The sequence below is a fragment of the Balaenoptera borealis genome (genome assembly GCF_965194805.1).
Source record: "Balaenoptera borealis genome assembly, chromosome: 11".
Lineage (NCBI taxonomy): Eukaryota > Metazoa > Chordata > Mammalia > Artiodactyla > Balaenopteridae > Balaenoptera > Balaenoptera borealis.
Genome location: NC_138868.1, coordinates 50,068,004 through 50,090,078, shown reverse-complemented (window position 1 = coordinate 50,090,078; position 22,075 = coordinate 50,068,004). Strand labels below are relative to the sequence as shown.

The 22,075-nt window shown below is 38.1% G+C and overlaps 1 pseudogene across 1 annotated transcript; it reads left to right on the top strand.

The window, feature by feature from the left end:
* The first annotated feature begins 2,555 nt into the window (after nt 1-2,555).
* Nucleotides 2,556-20,328, top strand: LOC309605064 (olfactory receptor OR51C1-like; annotated as a pseudogene). Its single transcript has one exon. The product of its transcript is annotated as an olfactory receptor OR51C1-like (transcript).
* Nucleotides 20,329-22,075: the final 1,747 nt, after the last annotated feature.

Genomic DNA, 22,075 nt, shown 5'->3' with positions numbered 1-22,075 from the left:
CTTTATTCTTTAGAAAATTTTAGGTTCACAGCAAATTGAGAGGAAGGTACAGAGATTTCCCATATATTTCTTGCCCCTACACATGTGTATCCTCTTCATTATCACCCACCCCCCAACAGAGTCCTTCATTTGTTCCAACTGATGAATCTACATTGATACATCATTATCACCCGAAGTCCATAGTTTACATTGGGGTTCACTCGGTGTTTTGTAGTCTATGGTTATGGACAAATGTATAATGACATGTATCCAACATTATAGTATCATACAGAGTATTTTCACTGTCCTAAAAATCCTCAATGCTCCACCTATTAATTCCTTTCTATCCCCAAACCCTGGTAATCACTGATCTTTTTATTATCTCCAATAGTTCAGCTTTTCCAGAATGTCATATAGTTGGAATCATACAGTTAGAGTAATTTATCCTCCCCTCCCCTCTCCCCTCTGACTGACTTCTTTCACTAAGTAAATATGCATTTAGGTTTTCTTCATGTTTTTTCATGGCTTAGCAGCTAATTTCTTTTTAGCACTGAAAATATTCCATTGTTTCCATATATCAGTTTATTTATCCATTCACCTACTGAAGGGCCTCTTGGTTGTTTCCAAGTTTTGGCAATTATGAATAAAGCTGCTTTAAACATCCATGTGTAATCTTTGTGTAGACATAGGTTTTCAACTCTTTTGGGTTCCTACTAAGGAGTACAACTGCTGGATTGTGTGGTATGAGTATGTTTACTTTTGTAAGAAACCACCAAACTGTCTTCTAAAGTGGCTGTACCAATTTGCATTCCCACCAACAATGAATGGGAGTTCCTGTTGCTCCAAATCCTCACCAGGATTTGATGTCAGTGTCAAGGATTTTGGTGTTTCTGACAGGTGTGTAGTGATATCTCATTGTCTTAATTTCATTTCCCTGATGACATATGATATGGAGCACGTTTTCATATGCTTTTTTTGCTGAGTTGCTGTCTTGTAAGTTGTACAGGGGTAAAATTGCTCTTAAATGAGAACTATAATCATAATCAATCTCCAGGATTCTCTTTTGGGGAAAGAAGAGAAGTTAGACTGAAAAGAAATTGCCCTCCATAATCAGTGGTCTGGAGCATAAATGGTTAGCAGGACACGGCTGTATGGAGTTCTCTCCTAGGAATTGGTTGTTTTTCTGCTGGGTAAATGGCTCTCACCAGGCAGCTCCTGGGCTCCTTATAAAGTCTTTCTTTCTCAAATCTGAGTGTTCTCTCATTCCTGAAAACTGCCAGTGACTTCTCCTGACAAATGAGAACTGCTTTGGAGATGGTTTAAAGGGGCAAGACTGATCAGGGACTGTTTCCCCAGTCTTAGAACAGAAGACATTTCTGCCTGTAATTTTATGAGATTGAGATAATTCTCTCTCTCTATCTCTTTAAAAGACTCTCTGCTGCTGCCTGGGATGACTTTCAAAGGGTCAAATGACCTCCCTTTCCAGACTCAAGAAGTCTTCTTTGCATGAGGTCAGTGTTTTAGTGCATTGAAGTATTTTCTGAATACATCAGGGACTGTATAATCTTCAGATAGTTTATAAAACTAACAGTTCAGAGGAAATTTGTGAACTTAGTAGTACATATTCAAGAGATTTGTATATTATAGATATACATGAGTATATCTATATATTCATGAATATGTGTTCATTCCACATTTTTCTTTAAAATTAAGTTCTTTTAAGAATAAGAAGTGAAGAGAGCAGGGGGAAGTCAGAGAGAACAAAATTCAATTATTAGATTTGCCATGTGGATAAATGTGAGAAAGTAACATGATTCTTCTGAGCCTTGGTTTTCTAATCTTAGCCTCAAAGTTCTCATCTGTAAAAAGGAGCTAATAATACCCAATGCATGTTGTGATAGTGATGCATGTGAACCTTTGTAATGGGGGCAATATTTACATGTTCTTGGTGGCCTGGTTACAAGGATGTTTTAAGTCATAGCCCTCGTCTTAAAGAATTCTCCATGGGGAAGAGATATTTAAATATATCTTTCCAAGAATAGTTATTTACTATTAGCTCATTAGATTTAGTGCAAGAATGCCCAAGGGTAGTTTAAGAATCACAGAATTTAAAAAAAGGAAAACTATTCCTGCCCACAAGTTTTACTAATAGAGTTCCATGAATTAGAATAGCCCTACTATGTTTCCCTTTGATTATATCAGTTGAAAAAAGATACCATAAGAAGCTTGCAGAACAGTGGAAAGAATGATTAGGAAAAAGAGATAAAATGGCGTAAATTGTTTGGCCCACAGGAGACACTGAAATATTATCACTCTCATTAAGGAGAAGGTTAGTTTGGACACTTGGATAATCCATTGAGGTCTCTTAATTTATTTACTATAATAAAAAGAGCATTAACTTGAGAGCCTGCTTCTGCTGCGGAACCAAACTTGGGTCTGCTTGCCCATGTGCAGTAAAGCCCATCTACTGACATTGTGAAGGAAAATGCAGCATTTAGTGCAGGGCACCAAGCAAAAAGTTCAGGACAGCTAGTGCTCAAAACACACGAACTCCCAGGTCTGATGGGTTTCAGGAAAGCATTTTTAAAAGCAAGGTGAGGGATGGGCATCCCAGGGTCTGTGATCAGCTTGGGCACAATTCTCTGATTGGTTGATGGTGAGGGACCAGGGCAGTGTCACAGGTGTTAACATTATCAATCCTCAGGCTCCAGTAGGTCCGGGGGCTATGCGCTCATGGTCATCAAGTAGTTAAGTTCTTCCATTTGGTGGGGGTTTTAGCATCTGTAAAAAAACAAAAAACAAAAAAACTCAGGACATGTGCATTCGATACTGTTATCTGGGTATTTCAGAGAGGAGCTAAAGCAGAGGATATGCGGGAGTGGTCTGTCCTGGGAAGGCCCCATATGATCCTGCTCGGTTCCACTTCCTCAACTTAAAAATAAAGAGGATATGATTTAAGGGTCCTTACAACTTCATCCAGAAAAATTTGTTTTTATCACCAGATCTAAATTTGAGCAAAGTCCTAGTACCCAAGATAAACACCAGATTAACAAGAAAATTGTCAGCTTATCTCCTATATTAATATATACCAGTATGTTTACATGAACTTTACTTCTAATTCGAAGGGGCTATATATCAGGAACCACAATATAGGCCTGATATTGTGTCTAGGGTCTGTCACTATTATCAGATGCAATTCAGTTCATTTATTCAACAGATACTCTTAAACACTATTGTGCCAGGCATTTTTCCTGGCTCTGAGATCAAATGTCTGAGAAAAACTGATGAGGTCCTTGCTTTTTCCTGGGGTTCATTTGCACCTCAGTGGCCGTGCCTCTGCAGTTTCACTAGTAGGTTCTACTCTGTCTTTTCCCTAAATACTGCTGTTCCCCAGGTCCTTTTTTTCAGGCCTCCTTCCCCTTAGATTTTATTACTCTAAGATATTTTTCACCACTCCTGTGACTTCAACCCAGGCATCAGTTTAACTCTCAAAGGGCAGGAGTCACTTTGTTGGGAATGCAGAGGTAAGTACATATTCTAATTCCTGTGAGTCAAAAGTGAAAAAAATGAGGCCTCTTTTCCGACTGAGGTCCAAGGGCCGAATCAAAACCCATGGAGTTTAGTTTTTTCTGCATTCCCTCTTAATTCAAATTTTCCAGCCATTATTTATTTATTTATTTTTAGTTAAGTCCTTAAGAGGCTGCCTATATTGAACGTTTTTCTCAAACACCCTCTTCATCACAAGTCCTGTAACCAGTTATTCCCACTCAAGTTGAAGCTACTCCCTGTTCATTCAGGGGCTGGAATGAAACTCATCAAATTAACTTACACTCAGAGTTTTTTTTCCCCAAGTCATGTATAGACCATCTTGGAGTACTAGGTCTAATTCTAATTCTGTTCATTGCACACTGGCATTTTGTCAGTTATTTACATATTTCTTGAAAGAATGCATGCATGAGTGAGAGAAAGAGGATACACACATACTATAAAAACCAAACATTCTTTCTACAGATAAAAATAGGGCATCAGAAAACTTAGGACAAGAACCAATATGGAGGAACTTTTTTGATCCTAGAGATTTCTTGATCTGGGTTGAGTGTATGCTCATATCCTCAAACAGAGAAGATGGTTCAGAAGATGGTCCCTTCACCATCTGAATGGAGATGCACCCAGCCTTAATGAGGCTTTCTGAGGGACTACACCCCCACCTCCAAACCCCTCATTTCATTTTCAATGTCCTTTTGTTATGATGGAATATTAAGAACCTTACTTAGATCATTCTGCTCCAATTATTATCTGCTAGTTTGCAATGAATTTTTGTTCTTATTAAGGTTAACTTGAGCCCTGTTTCTTCAAGGGGAATTTCCCTTAAACGATACCAGCTTCACAGGTATTACTTGAATAAACGCTTTACCAACCATCACACACTGTAGTCTCTTTGCACAGATTGAATTGCTTCTTTCCTGGAATTTCATTTTTATCAATAGTTCTTGCATATTTATTTAAACAGGAGTATCCTTCTGTAAAATATTAATAGTATCTTAACTATACTGTTTTCATTGGGTATGCAAAGACTTTTAACTCTTAATGGATCTCTTAAGGGTTTTTGCCTTGGAAAGTGAGAAGTGAAGAAGCAGGATGAATTGCCTTTTGTGTTGCCCTAGATATGTATAGAAATGCCCTATCTGCCCATGACCATAGAATCATAGAAGTGGAAAATATCTTACCATTATCTAATCTAATCTTTTTTATATGTGTATATGGATATATACTGAAGCCTAGAGATAACAAGTGGGCCCTGTTTTTGCAGGACATGTTCCTTTTCCCCAGGGAAATCTGCTTCCTTCACTCATCATGCCATCCTTCAACCAGAGCATTTTCCACTCTGCAGTCTTCTTCCTTACTGGCATCCCTGGTTTTGAAACTTACCATGCCTGGATCTCCATCCTATTCTGTTGTCTCTTTGCCATTGCCATCTCAGGGAATGGCATGATCTTGTTTGTCATCAGCACTGAGTTGAGCCTCCATGAACCCATGTACTATTTCCTCTCCATGCTGTCCTTCACGGACCTAGGGCTGTGCCTTTCCACGTTGGTCACCATGGTGGGTATTTTCTGGTTCAATGCTCGAGAAATCAGCTTTGATGTCTGCATTGGCCATATGTTTTTTATCCATGGTTTCACATTAATGGAGTCCTTGTTACTCCTGGCAATGGCCTTTGACCGTTACACTGCCATCTGTAACCCACTGAGATATGGCACAATCTTAACCAATTCAAGAATCATCAAAGTGGGCTTTGCAATTGTTATTAGGGTGACAACGGTTGTAGTGCCTTTACTCCTGCTCCTTAAGCGTCTGTCCTTTTGTGGAAGTCATGTTTTCACCATCCATATTGTTTCCACCCTGATGTGATGAAGCTTTCATGCACAGACACTGAGATCATCAGTGCATTTGGTCTGGCCATTGTCATCTCTACTGGTGCCTTGGACTCTGTCTTGATCCTTCTCTCCTATGTCCTGATCATCCATTCCATGCTCAGCATTGCCTCCCCAGAGGAGTGGAAAAAGGCCTTTGGTACCTGTGTATCACACATAAGTGCTGTTGCCATCTTCTACATCCCCATGATGAGCTTGTCACTGGTGCCTAGGTTTGGGAAGCATGCCCCTCCCCTTCTGCATACTCTCATTGCCAATATTTGTCTGATCATCCCTCCTGTAATGAATCCCATAATCTACAGTGTGAAGACAATGCAAATTTGCAAGGCCATGCTCAAACTATTTCTTTCTAAGCTAATTTAGGACATTTTTCAGTGTATTCTTTCTTTACATTGTCTTCTCTGGCAGATGTTTGATTGTTCACTAATGTGAGTTACCACCATATACTGATAAATGTTTACACATGCTTTCATTCTTCTGATAATCCAATAACTTACGATTTACAGAGTTCTAGATTGAATTCTTTGAGAACAGGGATTATGTCTTATGTATCTGTAACCCTATACTGCACCTGGCACAGAATAGGACCATGGTTAAAATATGTCTGCAAAATGGACAAATTAAGTCATAAATTGGAGTCCAAAAAGTCTCACCACCTCTAGGGTATGTAACTATCAAGGCATGTCTGATATAATTTAGATCAGTAGAAAAGTCTAGGTTTTAGTAATTCTTAGTTATTGGTAATGATTATTATTCTCCCAAATAGATTATTCATGGCTGAGGACCATGAATAAGTACAATAAACAGAAAGAAATATGAATTAAAAGGATACTTTCCTAATTCTTAAAAGAGTTCTTCAGAGCTTTTGGTAAATGTATTGATATTTTAAGTATCTAATGTCTGGTGATTCGTCTTCTAAATATGTGTCTAATGGGGGAAAATGGGTAAGAATGCAGTGATGTGTTGTGATATTCAACACATCATTATATATTGCAATGATAATTTAGAAACTACTTAAACATTTACTTCAGATTATTGGTAAAATAAAATGTGAACTGTCATGCAACAAGATAAATATTGATATAGATATAAAGTGATATATTAAGAGAAAAGATAGATTACTATACAGTGTACTTATTGTTGTGTGTATATTTCATGTGAATATACACACAAGTGTACACGTACATGCAAATAAAACATTTGTTATAAAGGTATGGAAAGACATCTTCCAAATGTCAAAATTACTTATGTTTTGATAGCTGAATATTGGTTTATGTATACTTTTTTTTTACTTTCCTGTACTTTAAAAATGCTCAATAATGAGGTTTTTGTTGTTGCTGTGTTTTAACTTCAGATAAGAGAATAATTTCTGCTTAACAACTACCTAAAAACACAACTTGTTTGTTCTTCATCTTCCATAGGCTCTTCATTCCCATGGGTCCTCACAATCTGTCTTCATACTACCCACTGGATACATTTATAATATGACTTCCACTTTCCTTTTGCATCCTTCACTGTTCTCGGTGTGGTCCAGCACCGGGGCATCAAAACCACTTGAAATTCTTTTATAAAGTGCAGATTCCTCAACTCCACCCAAGAACTACTTAGGCACTCTTCAGATGGAGCACAAGAATTTGCATTTTCACAAGCTACCTAGAGGTTATCATGCATATTAGAGTAACACTCTTATAAGACGTTTTCACTTCTGAATAACGCCATGAATAACCCTAACCCTTGTCCATAGTCTTCAATCATTTTTGCTCTCTCCTACTGAAATATCCACCTGCTTTCATTTATATTTGAACTTTTAAAAATATTTTTTTATTTTATTATTTTTTGCTGGTATTGCTTTTTTTTCCCTTCTTCCAGGTGCCATTAAGACTCCTTTTTGTTATAGGTAGTCAGGCCTTTCTTCCCTGACTGATTTGAAATTATTTTATTTTTCTCCCAGTTTTACTGGGAGATAGTTGACACACAGCACTGTGTAAGTTTAATGGTTACATCACAATAATCACACACATCATGAAAGGATGACCACAATAAGCTTAGTGAACAACATCATCTCATATAGATACAGCATTAAAGAAATAGAAAAAAAATGTTTCCCTTGTGATGAGAACTCAGAATTTACTCTTAACAACTTTCATAGATAACATATTTATCATGATGTATATTACAACCCTAGTACTTATTTATCTTATAACTAGAAGTTTATACTTTTGACTATCTTCATCCAATTCCCCCTCTCCCCATCCCCACATCTGGTAACCACAAATATGATTTCTTTTCCTATGAGAGTGTTTGTTTTTGAAGTAGAATTGACCTATAACACTATGTTAGTTCCTGTTACACAGCATAGTGATTTGATATTTCCATAGATTTCAAAGTAATCACTATGATAAGTCTAGTTACCATCTGTCACCATACTAAGATATTACATAATTATTGACTATATTCCTTGCACTATATATTTCACAGATGTGACTCATTTATTTTATACCTGAAATCTCCCTCATCTATTTCTCTCCTCCCCTCAGCCCTCAAACAGCTTTCCTCTGGCAACCACCTGTTTGTTCTGTATCTATGAGTCTGTTTCTGTTTCATTACGTTTGTTCATTTGCTTTGTTTCTTAGATCCACATGTAAATGAAATCATACTGTATTTGTCTTTCTCTATCTGACTTATTTTACTTAGCATAATATTCTCTGGGTCCATCCGTGTGTGGCAAATGGTAAGATTTTATTCTTTTTTATGGCTGAATAACATTCAATTATATATATTACATCTTTATCCCCTCAAACATTGATGGACATTTAAGTTGCTTCCACATCTTGGCTATTATTAATAATGCTGCAATGAATATAGGAGTGCATGTATCTTTTCAAATTAGTGTTTTGTTTTCTTTGTATAAATACCCAGGAGTGGAATTGCTAGATCATATGTTGGTTCTATTTTTAATTTTTAAAAATGAATCTCTATATGTTTTTCCATAGTGGCTGCACCGATTCACATTCCAACAACAAGGCATGAGGGTTCCTTTTTTCCACATCCTCTCCAACACTTGTTATTTGTTGTCTTTTTGATAATAGTCATTTTGACAAGTTTGAGGTGATATCTCACTGTGGTTTTTATTTGAATTTCCCTGATGATTAGACATGTTGAGCATCTTTTCATTTGACTGTTCGTCTGTATGTCTTCTTTGGAAAAATGTCTATACAGGACCTCAGCCCATTTTTTTAATTGGGTTGTTTGTTTTTTTGATGGTGAGTTGTATAAATTATATATTTTTTTGGATATTAAACCCTTGTTGAATATGTGTGCAAATATCTTCTACCATTCAGTAGGAGGTTTTTCTGTATTGGTAGTTTTTTTTTCACCGTGCAAAAACCTTTATTTTGATGTGGTACCAATTGTTTATTTTGTCCTTATATTTCTATTGCCTGAGGAGCCTTATCCAAAAGAATATTGCTAAGACCGACACCAAAGAGTATACTACCTATGATTTGTGTAGAAATTTAATGGCTTCAGGTCTTCCATTTAAGTCTTTAATTCATTGTGAATTTGTTTTTGTATAGGGTGTGAGAAAGTAGTCCAGTTTGTTTCTTTTGCATGTAGCTGTCCAGTTTTCTCAGCACCACTTATTGAAAATACTGTCTTTTCCCCATTGTGTATTCTTGCCTCCTTTGTCATAGATTAATTACCCACATAAGTGTGGGTTCATTTCTGAGCTCTCTATTCTGTTCCATTGATCTATGTGTCTGTTTTGTGCCACTACCATGCCATTTTGATTACTGTAGATTTGTAGTGTAGTTTGAAATCAGGGAGCATGATACTTCCAGTTTTGTCCTTCTTTCTCAAGCTGGAGTTGGTGTCCGTCATCTGGTGGGTGGGGCTGGGACTCAGGGCATCCTGGGGCTGGTGTCCACCGACTGGTGGATGATGCTGGGTCCTGGCGATAGTGTCAGCCTACTGGTGAGTGGAACCAGGTCCAGGGGTCTCAGGCTGTGGGGCTTAGGGTTCCTGGAGCTGGTGTCTTTCCACTGGTGAGTGGGCTGGATACACAGCTGGCTGCAGATCCTTGGTAATCTTGAGGTTGCTGTCTACCTGCTAGTGGGTGGGGCTGTGGACCAGGTGGTCCCAGGGCTGGTGTCTGCCTACTGGTGGGTGAGGCTGGGTCTCAGGGCTACTGCTGGCTCACTGCTGAGTGTAGCTGGGTCTCAGTGTCTTGGGAAGCAGGGCCCTGGAGGTCCTGGAGTTGGTGTTGGCCTGCAGTGGGCAGGGTAGAGGCCCAGATGGTCCTGGGGCTGGTGCCTGCATCCTGGTGGGTGAGGTGGGATCTGATGGCTGGCTATGGGGCCCAGGGATCCTGGGGCTAGTGCTGGCCCACTGGTCTGTGGGGCTGGGTCCTGTGGTGGCTGGGGGTTCTGGGGGCCTGCTGGTTGTTGAGGCTGTTTCCCTCCCAGCTAGCTGCTTGACCTGAGGTGTCCCAGGTCTAGTGGCCAGGGCTGGGTCCCAGTATTAACAAGCTAAGATGGAGGATTCCAAAATGGCTCTTGCCAAAACCAGTGTCCTCATGGTGGGATGAGCTCCCCAAAATGGCTGCTGCCAGGGTCTATGTCCCCAGGGTGAGTCCCAATTGCCTCCTGTCTCTCTGGGAGATTCTCCAAGAGGATCTGACTTAGGCTCCCTTCAAATCACTGCTTCTACCCTGGCCCTTGGAACTTGTGAGGTTTTGTGTGTGCCCTTTAAGAGTGGAGTCTCTATTTCCCACAGCCCTCTGGAACTCCAAGTAAGTCCCACTGGCCTTCAAAGCTAAACATTTTGGGGGCTCATCTTCCCAGTGTAAGACCCTTGGCCTGGGGAGCCTGATGTGGGGCTCAGACCCCTTGCTCCTTGGGGAGAATCTCTGCAATTGTAATTCTCCTCCTGTTTGTGGGTCACCTACCTAGGGGTATGGGTCCTGACTATACCACATCTCCACCCCTCCTATACTCCTATGGTTCCTTCTTTATATCTTTAGTTGTAGAAGATCTTTTCTGCTAGTCTTCGGGTAGTTCTCATTGATAATTACTTTGTAAATTTTTGTGATTTTGGCGTGGGTGGGAGGGGGTGTTGGGGGGATAGGAGGTGAGCTCAAGGTCTTCCTATTCCTCCATCTTGGCTATACCTGGTTTGAAACTTTTTGAAAACAGGCATTATACTTTATACTTTGGGGACTGATACATCTTGCACAGACCCAAACTCAATGCTTTATTAATAATAGCTAACTTAATATATGCTTATTAAATTTATTTTTGTATAACTTTGTATATATTCTTCTAACATATTTTGAACATCTTCATTTTGGCAAAACTGTGGGAAGCACTGGGGTGAAACAGTGAACAACAAAGACATTGTCTCCATTCTTAAGGAGTAACTATCTGACTATACATATCTAAATTGAAATGATATTTTAACTAGTTGTTTCTTATTCATGATACTGTGTATACATCATTGTACCAGATATTAAGAGGAGTCATAGTTGGTGGTCTCTTTCTATAGGAAGAGCATGAAATAAAGGGAATATCATCAACCCAGGAAACTCTTAGCCCAATGAGAAAAATTAGCTCCTAGAAATATACTGTTTAACAGAAGAGACAGAATGCACATTCAAATCTAAGCAATAAAAGCACAAATATCATGATTCAAATTTCATGGATGCTCAGTAAAAGTTTTGAAAATGGAGAATTTAAAGGTAGGACAACCATATCTCTTCTTGTGTTTTAAAATAAATGTGTTAGAGAATGTTCTCAAGAAAGCTACACCAGTAATGTACACTGTAATAACAAAGGTGACTGAAGAAGTGTGAGTTACATATAATTTTGTATAGTATAGTCATGCATACATTAGCACAATCCATTTTAAAGTATATTACTTTTCTTTCTCTATAATGTAATACAATTCACAGAAGACTACCTAAGTATACTCTCTTTTCTTTATTCTTACAGGCAATACTTTTCACTTTTCTATTAGCTATGTTTTCCTGTGAACTCACTGTCATCAAATAGAGAGAGGTCTACACTTTTTACAGCTTTTGTTTTTATTTATAGACCTTATGAAACAATGCTTGTTCAAGATTGTCTGAGTCATGCTGAAAATAATTGCCTGGTTAATCTGATGCAGAATTTGGAAGAGTAAGTGACGAAGTGTTCTGCTGAGACCCTATGAGTCACTGAGGTTCTGTTTGAGAATGTTTCCTAAACTGATATTTCTATATAACTGATAGATTGTGGCCTAGAGGAAAAACGTTATTTTCTTATCATTCAGGTTGATACTTCACCAAGCAGGGAACTGCTGTATATTATGGAGCCTCAAATAAGGTGCCTGAATTCTTCAGTTGCTTCGCAAGGATCTGTAGAAATGTGCTTTTCTAGGAAAGGAGAAAGATTCAATTTCATACTGAGCAGTTTCTGTTACATTATTTAAATTCAAATGCTTTAGAATGCCTGTAAGGTTTTTTGCAACATGCATCCTGCCTGCATGTTCAGTTTCAGTTGCCACTTGCTGTCCCACTTGCACCCAGAGCTCCAGGCATGCTGAATATGGTATTAGTCACTTCTGTTTTTCCCATACTCTGTTCTCCCTTGTCTCCTGACAAACTTGGTGCTGACCTTCCTGCAGGATAAATATATGCCCTTTGATGCTCTCATCATAAATATGTCCTGTTGTAATCATCAAGTTTTATGTCTGTTTCTTCAATGGGCTTTGAGCATTTAGAGGGACGTGACTCAGTTCTATTCTGTACATTACCAGTGCAAAACCCTGGAATGTGATAGATAAAGTGCTTTAAGAAAGAATTAATGACATTTTAAAAAAAGAAACGGAAACTTTTCTTAGAAATGTAAAAAATTCATGCAAGTGTTATTGGAGGCTGATATATTTGTCAGCTGGGTGTGGGGTAGTATGGGGATTAGGAGTGAGCCTGTGCATAGAGCAGGTGGTTTGTTTTGGGTTTTTTACTGACAAATTTACTTTTAACAAACTTTTACCTAGATACAAAGTCAAGGAAGTACCATTCCAATCCCTGCATAGAAATGACAAAAATAACTGTAATGAAGTACGAGGGGAAGGCGGCCCTGAGGTAGAACGAACCCTTGAGAAGCTTCATACTCTGGGGGCCACAGAAAGTCCACCAGGAGTTTTCTGATTAAGATATTTCACACAATCTGCATCATAACTCCTTATATATGCTGCCAATCCCTGAGTAGTAAACCTCCCCAGCTCCTGAGGCCCCTTTCTGGCAAATAGGGCAGGAACGAACACACCTCCATACTGTGTAATAAAACTGCTACATTCAGAGAAAAATATCAGATTTTACCCACACTGGTTTCTTTAAAAGTGAGGAAGATTTTTGTTAACTGCAAAAAGCTCTCATGGTGCCTAAGGAAATTTGTATTTCTGGGGACATAATATTCTAACTGGTGTGGTTCCATTGGTCTATGGGCCATATGTCATGCTGTTTAGAATGATTTGTAAGTATGTTCTTGCAATTGTGAGTTTTCTGGTTAGTTGTACCACATTTCAAAACCATCTCCGAGGCCAGCTGGTGCTACTACTACCACTCACCACCATCCTCATCCTCATCCTCATTTACCATTATTAAATGTCTCCCAAGTACTAGTTATCAGATTAAATGCTTTACAAATGTTATGTTATTTAATCCTTACAATTTAATGCTATTGATATGCTACCAATTTCACGGGAGAAGAATCTAATGTAAAATGCTCACTTGGGGCACCTCATCTAGTTGTTGCTAGTGCCAGCAATTGACCCTAGGTTTGCCTGACCCAACAACCGTATCAGTAACTTTCTGTAATTCGAGGAGAGAGAGGAGTCAAGGTATTCCAGCCCAGAACCTGCAGCATGCTCTTACAGTGAGGCTGGAATATTATCTTCATATAAGGCAAGAATTGCTATCAACAAATGGAAGGAGGTACATAAAAGTTTACTCTACAGTACTAGGAGAGAGTCTTCCATCAAAAAACCCAATGTGCACACACACACACACACATACACACACACACACAGAGACACTTGTTTTGTGGGAATGAAAGAGAGTTCAGTGAGATCCCTTTGTCAGTTTACAACTCTTGGATTTAATTTATATCAAGAAGCATATATTTTCTTCCTGCACTGCAAAATATGGTACAAAGTACTGGGAATATAATGATGAATAAGCAATAATCCACCTGCCAGTAGCTAATTTCTGTCAGAGAGACATTTTCAAATAAGTCACAATGGAATAACCACTGTTCTAGATGTTAAAATTAAAAAGGATGTGACTCTAGAGGAAGTACTTTCTTCTGACTTGACTTGGAGAAGGTGATGCCACCAAATGTTTTCTAATGTAACTATTTAACGTTTAAATGTAAATAAATGAGATGTTGAATTTATAAATGGTTCAATGGAGCAAATGATGAGTCTAAAGAATGTAAGCTAATTCAGAGAAGAGTGGGAGGTACATGAATTAAGCAAAGCATATCCATGTGAAAGAACTTGCTGTATTTGGTAGTTGGGTGAATTAGAAAAAGCCCAGGTTGACTATATCAAAAGGTTCCTGGGGTAGCGAAGAGGATTGGTGGCAGTTAAAGTAGGTTGAGGAGATCTCAGCTGCCGTAATAAAGAGATAGAGTTTTGACTTCATGCTGAAGGCAATGAAGAGCTCTGTATGAAGGGTCATGTGGAGATGTATTTTTGAGAGATCACTTTGGCATCAATATGGAGAAAGTTTGGAAACACTTGAAACTCAGGGCAGGGAAATTACTTATGAGAATATTGCTAAGTTCCTGCAAAACTAATGAGAGTGTTATGTAAAGTATTGGTGGTGGAACTGGAGGATAAGGATAGTCAATCAAAGAATAATGTGGAAGTTGCACCTATGAAAGTTTGGAAATTAGATGGCCTAGAGAGTTATGGAAGGCAGAATTCTAAAAGGACTCTCAAGATTCCTGCCTCTTATGCACTTGTTCAGTATAAAACCCATCCTTTGAGTCTGAGTGGAGCTATGAATGTGATGGGATATCACTTATTATACTACATTATATGGCAAAGGGAGTTTACAGAAATTAATAAGGTCCATGATTACTTTACTTTGAGTTAATCAAAAGCAAGATTAGGGACTTCCCTGGTGGCACAGTGGTTAAGAATCCACCTGCCAATGCAGGGGACATGGGTTTGAGCCCTGGTCCGGGAAGATCTCACATGTCACGGAGCAACTAAACCCGTGCACCACAACTACTGAGCCTGCACTCTAGAGCCCACGAGCCACAACTACTGAGCCCATATGCCACAACTACTGAAGTTCGTGTACATAGAGCCTGTGCTCTGCAACAAGAGAAGCCTGCACATCGCAACGAAGAGTAGCCGCTGCTCGCCACATCTAGAGAAAGCCCATGCGTAGCAACAAAGACCCAACGCAGCCAAATATTAATTAATCAATCAATCAATTAATTAATTTAAATAAATAAATAAATAAAGATTATGCTGGGTGGGCCTAACTTAATCATGTATGCCTTTAGAAGAGAATGCAGCAGAGATATTCTTCTGCTGGATTAGAAGAAGCAAGATGTGATGTTGTGAGAAGTCCACCTGGCTGAAACAGAGTAGTCTCTGGGAGTTAAGAGCAATCCCAGACCCCAGCCAGCAAGAAAATGGAGACCGGAACCCTACACCACAAGCAACTCACTTCTGCCAACAACCTGAATGAGTCTGGAAGAGGACCCTGAGCTCCAGATGAGAAGACAGGGCTGGCTGAAACCTCAAAAAGAAACCAGACTTCTGCTGTAAGTGTGAACCATTAAAGTGGTGTAAACCCTTAAAGAGAAATGTGAGGACAGACAAACATTCAATAAGTGGTTCGTGAGGAGAAGAAGCATGCAACAGGGAGGCAGAGTTAATAAGAAAAGGTTTCTTTTTCTTTCGTTTTTTCTTCTTTCCTTTCTTCCTTCCTTCATTCCTTCCTTCATTCCTCCCTCTTGTTTTTCAACAAATTGTTTAGGTTGAGGAAGAAACTGGAATATTTACAGACTGTGGTAATGTTACAAATGAAACAGAATACAAATTTCAAAAAGAAAGAAGGAAAATTATTGGGATTATTTCATAGTACAAAAAGAGTTCTATATATTCATTTCTTTTCTTAGTGTTTAGAAAAAAATCCACATTCCTTACCCCCTTGATGGTGATAAGATAATTCCATACTGGATCACTGTTATCTTTAAATACTACCCTTTCACATATTATAGCTCACAGTTCAGTGGCATTTTGAAAATATCTGAAACTACATACTTTGGGACATGCTTAGAATTTTTTTCATGTTGATTTTTACCTATTAACTCCTACACAAGTAATCTTCCTGTTCTCTAGGAATTTTTTTTTTTACCATTACCCACACAACTTTCTAATATATAGGTGAGACATAATACTTCTATCTCTTCTGTCAGGTATCAGATAATAAGATAAGTGTATATATATATATATATATATATATTGTTATTCAGATTCTTTTCCATTATACGTTATTACAAGATATTGAATACAGTTCCTTGTTCTACAAAGTAGGTCCTTGTTTTTTAGTTTTTTATTTTTTAATATCTTTATTGGAGTATAATTGCTTTACATTGCTGTGTTAGTTTCTGCTTTATAACAAAGTGAATCAAAAATACATATACATATATCCCCATATCCCCTCCCTCCTACATCTCCCTCCCACCCTCCCTATCCCACCCATCTAGGGGGTCACAGAGCACCGAGGTGATCTCCCTGTGCTATGTGGCTGCTTCCCGCTAGTTATCTATTTTACATTTGGTAGTGTATATATGTCCATGACACTCTCTCACTTCGTTCCAGCTTACACTTCCCCATCTCCATGTCCTCAAGTCCATTCTCTACGTCTGTGTCTTTATTCCTGTCCTGCCACTAGGTTCTTCAGAACCTTTTTTTTTTTTTTTAGGTACCATATATATGTGTTAGCATACGGTATTTGTTTTTCTCTTTCTGACTTACTTCACTCTAATTACCTCACTACAAATAACTCAGTTTTGTTTCTTTTTATGGCTGAGTAATATTCCATTTTATATATGTACCACATATTCTTTATACATTCATCTGGCGATGGACACTTAGGTTGCTTCCATGCCCTGGCTATTGTAAATAGTGCTGCAGTGAACATTGTGGTACATGACTCTTCTTGAATTATGGTTTTCTCAGGGTATGTGCCCAGTAGTGGGATTGCTGGGTCATATGGTAGTTCTAAAAAGTTTTTTAAGGAACCTCCATACAGTTCTCCATAGTGACTGTATCAATTTACATTCCCACCAACAGTGCAAGAGGGTTCCCTTTTCTCCACACCCTCTCCAGCATTTATTGTTTCTAGATTTTTTGATGATGGCCATTCTGACTGGTGTGAGGTGATACCTCATTGTGGTTTTGATTTTCATTTTTCTAATGATTAATGATGTTGAGCATCCTTTCATGTGTTTTTTGGCAATCTGTATATCTTCTTTGGAGAAATGTCTATCTCAGTCTTCTGCCCATTTTTGGATTGGGTTGTTTGTTTTTTTGATATTGAGCTGCATGAGCTGCTTATATATTTTGCAGATTAATCCTTCGTCAGTTGCTTCATTGGCAAATATTTTCTCCCATTCTGACAGTTGTCTTTTATTCTTGTTTATGGCTTCCTTTGCTGTGCAAAAGCTTTTAAATTTCATTAGGTCCCATTTGTTTATTTTTGTTTTATTTCCATTTCTCTAGGAGGTGGATCAAAAGGATCTTGCTGTGATTTATGTCATAGAGTGTTCTGCCTATGTTTTCCTCTAAGAGTTTGATAGTGTCTGGCCTTACATTTAGGTCTTTAATCCATTTTGAGTTTATTTTTGTGTATGGTGTTAGGGAGTGTTCTAATTTCATTCTTTTACATGTAGCTGTCCAGTTTTCCCAGCACCACTTATTGAAGAGGCTTTCTTTTCTCCATTGTATATTCTTGCCTCCTTTGTCAAAGATAAGGTGACCATAAGTGTGTGGGTTTATCTCTGGGCTTCCTATCCTGTTCCATTGATCTATAGTTCTGTTTTTGTGCCAGTACCATACTGTCTTGATGACTGTAGCTTTGTAGTATAGTCTGAAGTCCAGGAGCCTGATTCCTCCAGCTTTGTTTTTCTTTCTCAAGATTGCTTTGACTATTAGGGGTCTTTTGTGTTTCCATACAAATTGTGAAATTTTTTGTTCTAGTTCTGTGAAAAATGCCAGTGGTAGTTTGATAGGGATTGCACTGAATCTGTAGATTGCTTTGGGTAGTATAATCATTTTCACAATGTTGATTCTTCCAATCCAAGAACATGGTATATCTCTCCATCTGTTTGTATCATCTTTAATTTCTTTCATTAGTGTCTTCTAGTTTTCTGCATACAGGTTTTTTGTCTCCTTAGGTAGGTTTATTCCTAGGTATTTTATTCTTTTTGTTGCAGTGGTAAATGGGAGTGTTTCCTTAATTTCACTTTCAGATTTTTTATCATTAGTGTTTAGGAATGCAAGAGATTTCTTTTTTTGGGGGGGGCTCAATATAAGAAAGGATATTTTTATTAAGAGTTATCCAATCAAAGCTAGTTGATTTGATTGATCCAATCAAAGCTAGTTGATGAAGTTCCTCATCCCTAAAGAATTTCACCACAATCTGGTGAATGTTTGTTAGGGATATTGTAGAAGGGCTATTAGTCTAAGTGGAAGATCAGATTAGGAGGAACTCAAGAGGCCTTCCAAGCCCATGTTCAGGTTCTAGTAATGATGATCACGTACTTTCTTTGCAATCGTGCCCAGAATTAATCAAATTTACAGAGTTAGAATTAAGCCAGCTCATCTATATCTGTTGTTTAAAGCTGATCTGTTATATTATGGGAAATGCCCAAACACTTTCACATTGTGGAGTCATCCTATACTTGTTTATGCATTATTATTTTCAAGAGGAATATCATTTTTAGAAAATAGTGCAATACTAGATGTATATATTTTCAATGTTTTGTCTAATGACACATACTTATTGAAGGTCAATATACCATCATTGTGATGTCAGATTACAAACACAATGTGAACCTTTATATAAAAAAATAATAGAACACTGGGTATAACACAAGATTATTTCCACTGTAACTTATTTTCCAATTAATTGCATAATTAAATTTCTAACCCTAAGAGAAAACATTCTGATTCAAGCTGCTTTTCGTTATATCAACTGACATGATGAGCAAAGTAGAAATTATCATTAAATAGGCCACAGAGTGTACATAAATATTTTCACAATGCATAGTCTTATCACTCATAAATCTATGTACCTAAATTAAAATCTTTAGTCAAATATCATAATATTAAAATAGTGTAGAAGTTCAGTGTATAATAGTTTAAAGAGACCCAGACAGAAGACAGATTTATTAATTACAAAAAGTTAATATCACTTCCTTAAGCAACTTACAAACATGCGGATACAGCCAACTGTTACAGTCACTATTGCTTATTTCTATATACTGAAATACATCCCTTGTATGTTTTTTTTTTCACACACACACACTGTATTTTATTTTTACAAGAGATAAATAGACTGACACCAAGCATTGTACATGGATGACCACAGCAAAAGCAACAATGATTGCAATTACCAAACATGAAACACACTCATACTATGTCATAATATTGACATTCAGTCCAGTAATCCTCCACTGTAACAGCTCCTTTACTTTGCAGTGAAAATTGATTTGTATATTCTTTGCCTCTGAGTCCTTGTTGGATTTTTTTTTTTTTAATTCAGACAGAAAGTCACAAAAATTATACTCATCCTCATCAGTTCACTCAGTCCCATGTAATTAATTTTTTCTTCATCTTGATCTTTTGTTAGCACTTTTATGAGTTCATCAGTTTTTCATTAGAGTGCTGAAAATGCTTATTCATTCAGTTCATCAGTACAGTCAGTTACCAGAAATCTGTACTTGTCAGAGTCTTTTCCATGAATTTCTTAAAGATGAAACCCTTTTATAGGAACATATTTGCAAAAGCATCAGAGTACACACAGAACTGTCTGTAAATGACAAAAGACTTAAAAATGACCACAGTTAAAAATTTGATGAAAGTTCATAATAATAGGAATGCAAGAGATTTCTGTGCATTAATTTTGTATCCTGCTACTTTACCAAATTCATTGATTAGTTCTAGTAGTTTTCTGGTAGCATCTTTAGGATTCTCTATGTATAGTATCATGTCATCTTCAAACAGTGACAGCTTTACTTCTTCTTTTCTGATTTGGATTCCTTTTATTTCTTTTTCTTGTCTGATTGCTGTGGCTAAAACTTCCAAAACAATTCAACTGAATTTTCATGTAATATATTGAGTGAAACAAGCAAAAATGTATTTTATAGGAAAATGCAATTTGTATAAATTACATAAAATCATTGTGCATTTTACAAGAATACACGAACAGTTTCTAATTACATTAGAAGTGATAACAGTGTAAGGATGAAGGATATATAGAAAAAATAAAATTAAACCTTTTACAGAGTGGTGTTGAAAACCTGCTATAAAGTAAGACTCTGCTTGAATTTCAAAATTATCATCTTTATGCTCGTCACTGAAACAAAAACAGAACAGTGGAAGTAATGTATACAATCTTTCTGTTGGATATGGGAGTACAGAATACATACTCCTTTTGTTTTCCCAGCATCTGAACAAGTTGAAAAATATATCAAATTTATACAGAGGAGAAATTGTTAATCCAAACAATGATAAAGTCTGCCCTACTTCTTTTACTAATTTCATAATCCTCTAAGCACTGCTTTATCATTTGCTAGTCCTAATTGCATTTTTCTCACATATTGCCCTATGTACTCTAAGTGACACAAGCACTCAGTGTAGGCCCGGGGTGGGGGTGGGGGGTCAGTTATCATTTGTGTCTTGATTCTTAATCCACTCTTAATTGCCCATTCTGTGATGATGGCTGTAGACTCTGATAGAAGCGCTCCTTTTCAAGTTGGCACACTGTTAAGTTTTGTCAGTAAGGTGTTCTGGAGAGGCACTGGAGGAGGAAGGGGACTCTCTTCCTAGTTCTGCTGTGATTCTCTAGGCAGGATCCTGCAACCATCTCTGTCTCTACAGCTCCAGGCTTCGGCAAGGTGCTCAGCTTCTCCAGGGCCAGCTTCCAGCAACACACATGGCATTGCAGCGGTGGACTGCCAAGGCAGGATCTCTGGTGAATGACTCCCTCTGACACCCCAGGAGTAACTTTGTAATCCAGTGTTGCTTTTCTGGAATTTTCTCATGAATCATTTCTCCCGTTATACCCCCAGGCAGTTTCATAGGAACATCTGAGGTGCAGTTCCTCCATATGGGTGGCCGCCCCGGCACCCCAGGGAATAGATTTTCAATAAATGCTGCTGACATGGCACTTCCCAATGGATGGATGCCTATGTACCTCACTTCAGGTAGCTTTGAAGCCTCAAATTTTTTTTCAACCATGCATTGAGCCTTGGGCATGCTCTCTCTCAAGAGGTCCGGGGAAAAGACCTCTCTCACATTGTTCCTTACTTGAATGCTCTATCTCAGCACTAGGAACAGTGCCTGCTTCCTATATCTTCTATTCTTAGCGATTTAGAGTCCTCTTTACTCCTCAGTAATCAGTCTTCCAGTTCTCCAATCTCTTGTTATAATTAACAATGTTGTTTCTTTCTCCCAGCTGGACCCCAACTGGTACATTCAGCTGTGGCTATTCAGGAATGAACAAATCACACACATCCCTGAATGTAAGAGGTTGGGGAGTGGGGCATAGCTTGTACCAGACAAGAAATAATATTTCTAGTCTTCCCTGGTGGTGCAGTGGTTAAGAATCCACCTGCCAGTGCAGGGGACACGGGCTCGAGCCCTGGTCCGGGAGGATCCCACATGCCCGGGAGCAACAAAGCCCGTGCGCCACAACTACTGAGCCTGCACTCTAGAGCCCACAAGCCACAACTACTGAAGCCCATGCACCTAGAGCCCGTGCTCCACAACAAGAGAAGCCACCAGAGTGAGAAGCCCGTGCACCACAATGAAGAGTAGCCCCCGCTCGCTGCAACTAGAGAAAGCCCGTGTGCAGCAACGAAGACCCAACGCAGCCAAAAATAAATAAACAAATATTAAAAAAAATAATATTTCTGGTTATGTTTTTTCTCTTTAATGAGACAATTCTTTCAGGCATCATCATTGATATCAATGATGCCACTTCTACCCATATTATTCATAATAATTATAACAAAAATACTATTTAGTTTACATTTGCTGAGCTGTGTGTCAGGCAATGTGAAGTGCCAGATGTTGCAATGAACATTTTTGTGCACTTTATCTCATTTAATCCTTACAATCACACCATAAGAATGATATCATTTTGAGTATTTTACAGGTAAGAAAAATGAAGTTCAGCAAAATTAGCTAATTTTTCACAAGGTCAGAGCTAACAAGTAGTAGAGATTTTTTTCAATCCAGGCTGTCTGATTTCAAAATTATGTTCTGAACTGTTATACTATCTTACTTTACTTGTCAATTAGCAGTGCAAGCATCTCATGAATAATGAGACTGTATCCTCTTGTTGGTGAATTTTTTTTTTAATTAATTAA